A 12,589-nucleotide genomic window follows, 5' to 3' on the forward strand; every position below is an offset into this window, starting at 1 on the left:
AGGGCCAGTAAAAGGTGTGGCTTGAGAAGAGAGTTGTGGCCTGGAGAAAGTCTTGAGGACCAAATAAAGATGTCCAGAGGGACACATTCAGCTCCTGGACCTGAGATTCCTCACCTCTGCTCATTATAATATAATTTTTTAAAGCACCACAAAGACTTGGGTAGTTGATTCAACCTGTGAAGTTTTAATGAGTGGTTTCCTCTGCGACAGTAACTCTGAGTCAAAACAAATAATGTCAATTCTGTCAAGATTTCTCCCATTTCAGGGACTCATCCTTCCTTGTGCACTGTGTGGAATGTCAGGAGTTTCATTCTTTCTATTTCTGGTGTTCAGGCAAGAGTGTCATTGCTCATGTAACCCAAAACAATCACACTCAAGAGGGAGGCACCAGCATGCTTGGGGAAACTCCAAGGTTTGCAGAAGAAAACAATTTGATTTGGTTTTTTTAAGGCCCTATGGTGGAACTCCAAAAACAGCTTGGTGCAGACTGGATATGTTCAGTGGCCACATGTCAGATGTCAAGGAAACAAACAACTATCTAACTCTTAGAAGACATCTGAAGGAAGCCCTGTATAGGGAAGTTTTTAATGTTTGATGTTTTACTGTCCTTAATTTAAAAAAAAAATTGTAGGAAGCTGCCCAGAGTGGTTTGAGCAACCCAGTCAGATGGTTGGTGCACCTGGTTGTTAACCAGAAGGTTGGTGGTTCAAGCCCACCCAGGGGCTGCTGTGGGCAGGATCCCTGGATGCCAGAGGGTTGGACAAGATAACCCTTGGGGTTCCTTCCAACTCTACAATTCTATGATTCAGTGGTGGTGGTGATGATGATGATGATGATGATGATGATGATAGGAAGAGGAGAAATGGAATGGATGGAATGGCTGGCTGGAATAGTGAACAGGAACACTCTGCATTGGAGCATGTTGCTGCAAGACCCACCTCCCAGTAGGGATCGGGGGGGGGGCGGGATTTGATGCAGTTCACATTTAAAGGTGAGCCTACCAAATCTGCATGCTCCAAAATAATAAATCATCCAAAACACAGGCATCCTTTAAAGTTCACACTTCTCTGAATTTTGTGATGCAGTTCTCCAGCCAAGTAATGTGTACACAAATGCATATGTTACAATAAAGTGTCCATAAAAATACATATGTTTGTGGAAAATACAAAACGCATGCCACTAGGTGAAATTGCTTGCAAAAATGTGTGTATTAGTCACAACCGCATACAAAAATGTATTTATTAGGTGATATCAGTACCTAAATGCTGGAAGATTTTCGTGAGGATTTTTATTTAAGAAAAATCAGATTGCTGTGAAAATGTGGGAAACTGAATTTAAGATCGGAAAAGTGAGAAACTGAGAGAACCAAAATCGTCAAATTCACTGTTCTAGATATAATTCCTATTCTTAATGTTATATAGTTTATGGATGGAATCCTGCAGCACCCAGCTGTGTGGCTGAATAAGAAAGGCATCTTACAAGAAAGCTTTAAATGCAAATTTTATAAAAGCAGCATATGACTGAAGCTGGTTTTATTCAGCCTCTAAAAGCCAAGCATTTGGTGTATGTGAATAATTCAAAAACAGCCTCCAACAAATTATCCCGGGTCTACATGGAAACAAAATGAACTCTCTAGAGCCTGCCACTCTTCTTATTACAGCCCAGATCATGCTGAACACTCTTTCCTCTGGGTTTTATTTTATTTCTTTTTTAAAAAAATAAAATATGTTTTTATAATAAATGAGCGTTCGGGAAGGATATGCAGATGATAACATTTACGATGAGACCCTACAGAGAAAGAGTTTGATTTGAAATTCATTTTTTAGTTGTTAATTATTCACCAGCACGGATCGTGCAACTGGATAAAAATTAAAAATTAGCAAATTAGTTTTCATTTGTCTATGTAAATTATTTAGCGTTCCTCCATTTTATTATAAAAACACACAGGGATAATTTGAAGCATTCAGCGTATTTGGAGGGTTTGCGCTGGCTAGAGTGCATCGTGATGCAAATTAATACTGTCTGGGGGTATAAGAAACTTTAAAAGAAAAAGTGGAAAGAGGTAGGAGGAAATGTTAAACTGGAGAGTGCTGTTGCACCCGGGTCTTGCTTGTGGGCTTCCCATAAGCATATGACTGGCCACTGGGCGAACAGGATGCTGGACTGCATGAGCCTTTAGCCTGATCCAGCAAGCTCTTCTTATGGTCTTATGTTGGTTTAGGCACTGTGCAGAGCCATCCTATGAGTGAACGGGTTATGCTCCATGATGCTGATGGAACGACTACCATTTCCTCGATGTGCTCAGCCTGGGAGGACACTATGATGATATTTAAATCAGCTCAAGGGTTCTCAGGGCACTATACAGTATTTAAGATGAAGTGCAACATAAAATCATAAAAAGGTAAGAAACTGCCATCATTAGAATACAGTACAATAGAATGTATGACCTAGCAGCAGTCAGACAACACACATCCATGTCCAAAAGCCTGAAGAAAAATATGCATGGTATCATGGACTAATTACACAGCTGTGGGGACCTTCAGTCTAAGCAAGACCTACCAGGGCTGAGCTGAGCTGCTGTGCTCATTAGGCATGACAATTCCGTCAATTCTGTGAAGATCGTGTTCTTGCTAGCAAAGAGTTAACTCCAACTTGCACAGTGCCAGCTCGCTCCTGACAGGTGGTCATTTGACATCGAGAAGCTGTAATATGGGGGACAACCGTTATCTCCACCAGGAGGGAATTCCATGAATGCCTTGTCCCATATTACCATCATCGCCCAACATTGGGGGGAGGGGAGATGATGTTGATGATGATGATGATGATGATACCTCTGTCATCAACAGGACGACTGACAAGGTGTCCCCTGGAAATATTAAGGCAGGGGACAGTAGATAATGGATCTGGTACTCCTTCAAATCCTTGTGTCTCAAGCTGTATAGGGCTTGATAAACCAAGCTCAACTCCTTGAAAAACCCACAAGTAAAAAGAAATGAAGAAGCTTAATTCTTCTAAGCAGTTACACGTTAAAATATATTTTTTTAAAATCCACAATAAAAATATGCGCTAAACAATCCCATTAAAACATTAAAATATAAACACCCATAATTAAAATATGCAATGAAACTATCCCTATAATACACACAGCATTTCAAGCAGAAGACTCAGGTTGAGTGATCAAGGGACTGCCAAGGGACTGTACACAGGTGCAGTGTGAGAATAGGATTACACCCTAAATTACAGAAGTGCAGTCAGCCACCCCTTTGCTGAATTATGAAAAAGAAGCTGATCCATAAAGGCGGCCAGTGGTTGCAAGATTCTTTCCCTTTGCCTATTTAAATATTGATGCCTTCTTCCTAAGTGTATTTCTCCTCAATCTTTAATACAAAAGCTTTGTGTTCTGCTCTCTGTCATGCTGAGAAAAGTTCATCCCCGAGAAACTTCTGACTTCAAATTAAGATGCATTCATTCTCCTGTGCATGACTCCGGCCTCTGTTACATAAAACAGAGTGCCATTGTGGGTGCAATCTAGCTCTATTAAAATCAAACAGAGTTGTATAATAGCTTCTAGTCATTATGATCTACAATAGAATATGAGTTGATGTGTTGAAGCAGCTGGTGGACTAGAACCAGGAAGACCTAGGTGCAAATACTGTGTGCATCCATGAAGCTTACTGGGTGACCTCGGGCCAGTTGCACCCTTTGGGTTGTCTCCAACATAGAGCTGAGCCTGTTCCATCAGGGCAAGGATTTCTCCTTGCACAGTGCAACATTATTTCCCTCTTTCCCCCCTGCCCAGTCTGTTTCTGGTATTTCTGGCCCAAAACCCTCCAGAGAATATTTAGAGATGGTCAGGGTGTGCGCTGGGGAAGTAAGAGGGGGCAAAATCCTTAGGAATTAGTGCATATTTAATTGAACATCATCCTCTTTGTCTAACCTATTCCACAAGGGATCATTCCTTATAATGATACAGTTGGAGTACACACATTATGTACACTACCCTGAGCTCCATGGAGGTGTGTGGATGAAGGGATGGGGAACCATCAGTGCTCATTATTAGACAAAAAACCCCCATAAAATAACATGGAAGAGGTAAGCCACAGTGAAAGGAAAATGAGATGTACGTACATCACCCCTCACACAAACTTATACAAACACCTGAGACGTCTATTTTCAGGACACATTTTCATGGTTGTGAGGTTTTTAAATCTGTTTTTAATGTTGTACTTTAAATTGTTGTAACCCACCTTGGACCTTAGGGTGAAGGTCAGGTATGGTAATTAATAATATCAGTAATGTTATGAGCTGGTGTAATTAGGTCTTGTAAAACTGATGCTTGACAGCGTATGGGGGCAGAGTTGATATCTGGCTTTGATGAACAGCCTTATTCTGTTTATAACCATATAAGAATAAATGAATGGCTGTCATCCCCTCCACCTTTTCTACAGATCTCTGGGGACACATTCTGAATTTTTAGGCTGCATTCCTAACTCTACTTGCCTGGGAGTAATCCCTGCTGAATTTAATAGGATTTCTAAGTAAACATGGTTAGGGCTGTATAGTTAACAAGTTATAAACTTTGCATATGTTGAGTGTATTAGATGTATCTGGGACCTTAGTAAATGCATCTCCTAATTTTCTGGGTGCAACTTCTATGAGGCAGTTGTGGCTGGGTCCATTGAGACTGGTAGGGTGGACTGCAGGGAGCCAGGAGCCAGTAACAGGCAGAGCCAACTAATTCTCATTTTGTCCCCACCCTCCTCTCTGCTGAGTTGTACAAGGGCAACACTGAGACTTAGGAGGAGGATGCTGAAAAGCAGTGTTACACGCTGGTTTGATTGTAAGAAGATCAAACCTATCCATTCTTAAGGAAATCAGCCATTAGTGCTCACTGGAAGGACAGATCCTGAAGCTGAGACTCCAATACTTTGGCCACCTCATGAGAAGAGAAGACTCCCTGGAAAAGACCCTGATGTTGGGAAAGAAGGAGGGCACAAGGAGAAGGGGACGACAGGGGACGAGATGGTTGGACAGTGTTCTTGAAGCTACCAGCATGAGTTTGACCAAACTGCGGGAGGCAGTGGAAGACACAAGTGCCTGGAGTGATCTGGTCCATGGGGTCACGAAGAGTCGGACACAACTAAACGACTAAACAACAACAAGAAGAAGTCAGGCAGGTGAGGGTTGGCTGAGGGCAGACTGAGGTTGTTGGGGCAATGCCTCATTCACCCCAATGGATTCATCTCCACTGCATAGAGAACTGAATTACCTGCAGCTCCTTCTGATGACTAGCTATGGTGTTGCAAAAAGGAGAGAAATTGTGCCTCTTTCTCAGTGTAGCAAGATTTGAGACCCAAGGTGACTTTAGAAGGCAACTACTCTCTTTACCGAAAAACAGATTTAGGTTTATTTATTGGGATATTAAACTAACCTTCCTTATTTGACCTGTGTCTTACTACACAAATACAATGGAATAAAATTACCAAGAGAAAAATACACCCAAGTGTAATGTTAAACTGTTGATTTATGTTTTCCTGAGCATAGTCAGGCACAGTGGTTAAAGTATGCTCGCCTCAAGCACACCAGGGTTTTCTTCTCCTGAATAAAGGAGCTGAATATTACTTATAGATGCATTCCCTCGAGTGTGGGAATATACAGCCATAAAATACACTGGGCATGTGTTTTGTAAAAAGGAACAGGGCAAGCTGCAGCTCTTTCTCTGAACCTTTAGTGTAGGGGTACCAGCAGAATAAACCGTAACCTGTTATTTTCAAACACAGATTTTAACATGGAGTAACTACTTAGCATTCATTCACTTCCATGGAAATGTTCATTCCTTCTGTAACAAGCCCTGTAATTCCTGTATCACACACAAAAAAGCCAATGTCACCGAAGACGGGTGATTTGAATGGAAAGTAGGCTTGTGTATACAAATCATTTCCTTCTCAAACCACATATTGGTTTGCCTCCTGGTGTCCCAGCATGTATGAAATTGTTGGTGCCTTTAAAGGGATATATATTTATAACCCACACCAGTAAATAATTCATCTGTCAGTTTGGGGGAGGGGAGAGAGCAGGGAAACATTTCTAAGTATAATGATCATGAACTAGCCATGTGAAAGTGATTGTCGCTCATTCATATGTTGGTTGTTGTAGTTTATATTGCTGCTTTAAGAGGATACTTTATCTAATTGTTTTGTGCTGCTTTAAAATAAGGGTTTTAAAATTTTATTTGGGATGTTTTTCTGATGCTGAAAACTTAACAGAAATTTCCTCTGAAATATGGAGCAGTATATACAGTACCTGAATAAATAAACAAACAAATACATATTCTTAGCCTGGGGTAGTTTTTTTCACTGCTTGTGCACACACTTGTGTCAAGACCATAATAAAACTCAGCACTTTAAACCATTCAAAGTGCTTCACACACATTATCTAGGTGTCAGCTGTGCAACAACTCTGTAAGATATGTTAGTATTGTTATTGGCATCTGTATTGAGAGACAATGGAGTGCACCTCCAGGGGTGAAATCAAACTGCTGTGTTAGTGGCACCAACAGACTTCCCTGGGCAGTGTGTATAGAGGTCCTGGGCTGCCAGATGACAAGACCCCCTTCTTGGCCTCACTGATGGGGTCCAAAGGAAAGCAGAGCAATGCATTTGACACCAGCTTGGCTGCAGGAGTTGCCAGAAGGTGTACAAGACACCATCCATCCATCTTAGGGACTCCAGATTTGTGTAGAGTTTACTCCTTATCCTTTTCTTCTCCCAAAGATACCCCACAAAGTAGCGGAGGTTTAGGATCAGAATTTTGCTTCCCCTAGATGGGCTACCTTCCCAAGTTGATGAGACCCATCTGCCCCTCACATCCCTCTACACTACATGCAGAAACCACCTTCTCGACTGTTGGACCCACAATTGGTCTTGTCCACTCAATCTGCTGGAGTCTGTCTTTGAATGCAGAGGAAGTTCCTAACTCACCAAGGGTTTGAGACTCATCGGCTACCCTCACCTGGTTTAGCAGGCCAGTTGAAGCCATCTCCTGGCGTGTGGCAGTTGTTGCATGTTGACAGCTTCTAGGAGCCAAAGGTGCACAAACCACCCCAGAAGGAGCACAATGTGTCCTCCACCAGAGGTACTACCCCTCCCCTAACTCCCATATTATAGGTGGAGGCTTGAGACAAGTTGGGGGACATAAAAAATGAGAATGGGTGACTTTCCCATGATCACAGAATAAGGTCATGGCAGAGATGAGATATGCACTGGGGACTTCCCAAATTGCATCTCAGTCTTTTACGGGTGCAATACTATATTCACTTACCTGGATTAAAGATTTGGATTGAGGGGCAAAGAGTACAGTTGAATTGGGGGCAGGGTACAGTTGCTTTTTACATAGGAAGCTGCCTTATTCTGAGTCAGACCCCACAGTCCACCCAGTGGCTGCTCTCCAAATAAGTATCCTTCTTTTCCATACCTGGAGATGCCAAGGCCTTGGGACCTTTTGCATGCAGTGCAGATGCTCTACCATTAAAACACAGCCCTTCCAGAAGGAAAACGTCACCAGGTGCTCTAGACAGGTGTAGCACCACCTTTAAGTCCAGGGATCCAGATTAAGGGTTGGAGGGTGGTGGCTATGACTCTTTGCCCCTCAATCGGAGCTGGAGACCTCACACTTACAATGTTCATTACCAAAATGTGTTTATTGAATGCTCTCTCTCTCTCTCTCTCTCTCTCTCTCTCTCTCTCTCTCTCATCTTTGTTCCATCCCACTCCACTGAAATCCAAAATGGAACCACTGTACAGAACTGGAGTCAGAAGGATACAAAACACTGAAGATTTCCATCACACTGTATCCTTGTGCATTGATATAAGCCTGTACTGTTAGAAGGGCTTTCCCATGGGAAGAAGAGCAGTGGTGGATGGGAGAAAATTACAAGGAAATAGTTTAATTGCTATGATCTGTCTCAAAGCCAAGATGCTTTCCTCCTAATTTAGGTTGTTGATCTTTATATCACTGAATCAATAAATATAATTCCAAGAACAATTTTCTTACTTGGCTCCTAATGTGTGCCACACAGTAGTTCCATTCTGTCAGCTTTCATAACCCAGTGTCCTATTTTTCTCCCCTAACCCTTTCATTGTATTTTGTATCAGTAGGAAGTCTCCATAGCAACTATCCAAAATAAATTGATTCAGCCACTACTTTCTGGATGCCATTGCTGTTTCCGAGGTCAAAATCCAAAGGCAAGGTAAACTGAAGACCTCCTCTCGGCACACAGTGTTTGTATTTTCTTTTAAGCTGACTAGTCTCAGTGGAAATACCGAGGGCTGGGGGCATCTAGGTTATCTCTCTCTCTAATGCAGTATCTGGCAACACCAGTATTGTGATGTTTCAACAGATTTTATTGTGGCATAAATTTCCTTAAACTAAAAATCTGGATGAAGATTTCTTTTCAAGGCAAATTGAATGGATTCATAATTTGCATGTTCTTGGAGACATTATTATGGTAATGGTCTGGGTGTGGGTGCATGGAAGAGAAATGGAAAATCCCATCCCATCCCCAATCCATACCATTCCCAAGCAGAGAAGCTGACTTGGAACTGTTCCTTGGAACAGTGTATGGGAAGATTTTCCCCATTCCATTCCTTTATTACCAGACCCAGCTCTAGGTTTGTAGGAATCCCTGGGCAAAGTGTCATTTAATGGGCCTGTTCCTCTGAAGTGGCCTAAGCAGGCTCACTTGGATGTGGTGGCACTGCTCCTAAGCACTGGGTGGGTAGCCTTTTAATTGCCACTATCTCCCAAAGCGGGTGGCACTGTGGGATAAACCACAGAGCCTAGGACTTGCTGATCAGAAGGTCGGTGGTTTGAATCCCCGTGACGGGGTGAGCTCCCGTTGCTCGGTCCCTGCTCCTGCCCACCTAGCAGTTTGAAAGCACGTCAAAGTGCAAGTAGATAAATAGGCACCGCTTGGGCGGGAAGATAAATGGCGTTTCCGTGCACTGCTCTGGTTCACCAGAAGCAGCTTAGTCATGCTGGCCACATGACCCGGAAGCTGTATGCCGGCTCCCTCAGCCAGTAAAGTGAGATGAGCACCACAACCCCAGAGTCGGTCACAACTGGACCTAATGGCCAGGGGTCCCTTTACCTTTATCTCCCAAAGCTACACTAGGTCAGGGACACTGTAAAAAATGAAAAGGAAAGCTAGATTCATCTGACTGGCACTGCTTAGAGTGTTGACTCTGACAGCTGCCCAAGTCTGTCAGGTAATTGCACCAAGTAAATTTATTACTCCATGAATTTGGTCTGCATTTCCAGTTTAACTAATAGTTCCTTCAGTTTCAGTTCCTTCAGGCTGCAATCGCTTAGCTGGGAGCAAGCTCCATTGATTCAATTGGGACTTCCTTCTGAGTGCCCCGATTCACTTTATTCTTGGATCACAGAATCATGAAGTTGGAAGGGACCATGCGCATCATCTAGTCCAACCCCCTGATATGCCAGAATATTTTGCCTAATGTGGGGCTCGAACCCACGGTCCAGAGATTAAGAGTCTCATGCTCTACCAACTGAGCTGTCCCTCCTCTGTTGTTCTATATTGCTTCCTCATCCCTTCATATTGTACCAGTGAGGAGAGGTAGGTTTCAGAAACATCTCACAACTTCAGAAAGGGGAGGATGGAAATTGTTCTACCCAGGATGATCCTACAGTGCCCTGCCAGTGTCAGCGGCAGAGGAAGGTTCTTCTTCTACCCCAACATTGTCCATAAGGGTCCTTCCTTTTGGTCCTTAGAAATAAATGGCAGCCATTAATTTAAATGGGTAAAAGTGAATGGGTGCATTCAAACATACAATTAGATGAGGGCCTAGTTAATTTTTGCTAACTATTGGAGAGACAAGAAGAAGAAATCCAAGAACTAGTTTTATAACATATGGTAACATCATCAATGTGCTTTTCATAACTTGTAGATACTTTGGGGGAACAATATATACATATTTTCAAAACTTCCAACAAAGTCTGATGGTCTTTGTTGGAAAGTTAGTAAAATGTAACCCTAGATGATCCTAGGGTTAGGTGGATTTGAGGGACCATACCTAAAGAGTCCTAATCAAACACTCTTTGTTAACATGGACAGAGGTAACAACTGCATCTGCAAAGGGTACAGTCCTGGTCCTGGTGTTTTTCAGCATCTTTAGAAATTGGATTTGGATGAAGGAGTGGAGAAGATGCTAATCAAATCTTCAGAAGACACCAAACTGGGTGGGGTAGCAAATTCCTTGGAAAACAGAAATAGGATCAAATATTATCTCGACAAGATGGAAAATGCAACCAAACTAAAATGAATTTCAACAGAGATAAATCTAAGGTAATGTATTAAGGTAGAAAGAATCAGATGCAGTAACCCAGGGTGGGTGATACCTGGCTTGAGGGCAGTACATGTGAGCAGGATCTGGTGCAGAGGTTATTTGTGGCCCAGCAGACCATATTGTCATCTGTCCCATGGGCCAACTTTGACAGGTGGGCAGGTAAACCCACCTGACAGCTGGTATCATTATGATATCAGATGATTAACAGGTGGGTTGTCCCACTCACCTGGCAAAGTCCTTTGCAGGTGGCAAAGTCCTTCTCACTTCCCAAGCGTCCAGCAGCCTGCTGCTATTACAGCAGGGTGCAGTTGTTGCTCTAGCAAAGGAACAACCAGGAGCTCATTTTAAGCTCCCAATTGTTCCTTTGTAGCCACATCAGTACCTGTCCTACACCTGATGTTGCAAATGATGTCAGGTGTGGGGCAGCTGGATGTGGTTTGTGAGGAATGACCTTGCAGGCCAAATTGGGGCCTGTGCTGGGCCAAACCTGGCCTGCAGACTGGAGGTTCCCACTCTTGTTCTAGAGGTTCTAGACTGCCCCCTTACCTACAGATCATATTGGATGTTAAGATAAACAGAGAAGGCCTTCTTGGCAGCTCCACCACCTTCAGAGGTTTGGAGGAGTGCAGCTCCTACTCTGTGGAATTCCATCTGCACAAAGGTGTGTTTGGCATCTTCATTATATAGTATAGTGAAAGGTTACCTCACAATGTGGATGTTTTCATGTAGCAGCAGATGGACAACAAATAGGGATGCTGGAATAGGTTTCCTCTGTCTGTGAACTGTTGAGCTAGATGACCCTTGAGGTCTCTTCCTATGCTATGATACTATATATGAGGCACAAAAACATTTGGTATATTCTTTTCAAATTCTGTTTTTGTAATGGGCTAAAGTTTCATAGTCAAAATGCTTCCAAGACAATGGCATCATTCCAAACAGGAAATCAAGGTTGTAATAGAAATGTTAATATTTTATGAGCAGCATCACCAGAGGAGTCTTATCTAAGCTCCTGTGTTAATATGTCTTTAATGCTAAACAAACCCAAATCATGCAAATATTTTAAACAATTTCAGCTCTCATGTTTACAGTTAGGATTGCAGGTTTGCAAAGTTCATTCCTACAATGCTTTCAATGTCCCCAGGACTAATTTCCTTATTTAAATAAATAGCATTACACAAGCTTGTAAATTTCCACTCGGTAAATGAAGAAGAATTATCTCCAGTGCGGAAGTTTCATGCTGTAGTTTTGAAAATTGGTTATTACAATTCGTGACATTATAATGAGCATTTCTTCAGTATTAAAGATTTATTTAATAGAAGCATTCAGGACTTTTACAGATAACCTTTATTAAGTTCCTCACAGTGGCCGTAGGTTAATTCTGACTTTTTTGTGCTCATGTAAGGCAGCAGAGGAGTAGTGGGAAATGCAAATCGGGTCACACGGCTGTCCAGGCGTGCACCACTGGCGATTTGCCCTGCCTGCAAACCTGGCTGACCAACTGCAATACAGGGACACCACCTAGACCAGGCGTAGCCCTACAGAAGTTGTTGTGGCATACTAAAGTGCAGTTGAACCAACAACTCATGTTTTGCTACACAGGCACATGATAGGAGCTGAAGTTCACAGAGTTTTCCTGTAAGTTTGCTGGAGAGAACTCTGTGCCCACTGTGCCCATGCAGGGAGAGAGTGTAACAACGTATATATATTCTCCTTCCTGCCTGGGCAAACCCTTTTCCTCTTTCCATCTCTTTCTGCTCTGCCAGCAATGTGAGAACGTGTGCTAAGTCTGAGCTCCATGCTCAGACTGTGTTTTAAGCTAGACTCAAGTGTGTCTTTGTAATTGAATTACCATTTTATGCCTGCCTGAACAAAGCTGCTGTATCTGTTACTCTTCAGCAAGTATTCTGAGTGAGTAAATGTTACTTACTTTAAAAATATGCAAAGGGGAAATGCATGACAATATCATGCCTAGTTTGGGCCTAAGGCCTGCCAGGGACAGAGTCTACCAGTCCCAGAAACCTCTTCAGTGTGTTTGGGTTCCATAGCAGAAAGGTCAAGATCCAAACTTAAAGTCACTTTTAGCATACACCCACCATACTCAATGGGGCTTTAAAAAAAGTCCCATTGGATTCAGTGGGTTTACTCTAAACATGACTTGGAAGTCTACATCACACACAGTGTTCGAAGATCCATTAATGTATGTTATGGACTGCTCCATTTTCTTT

The sequence above is a fragment of the Podarcis muralis genome, chromosome 6 (assembly GCF_964188315.1).
Source record: "Podarcis muralis chromosome 6, rPodMur119.hap1.1, whole genome shotgun sequence".
Lineage (NCBI taxonomy): Eukaryota > Metazoa > Chordata > Lepidosauria > Squamata > Lacertidae > Podarcis > Podarcis muralis.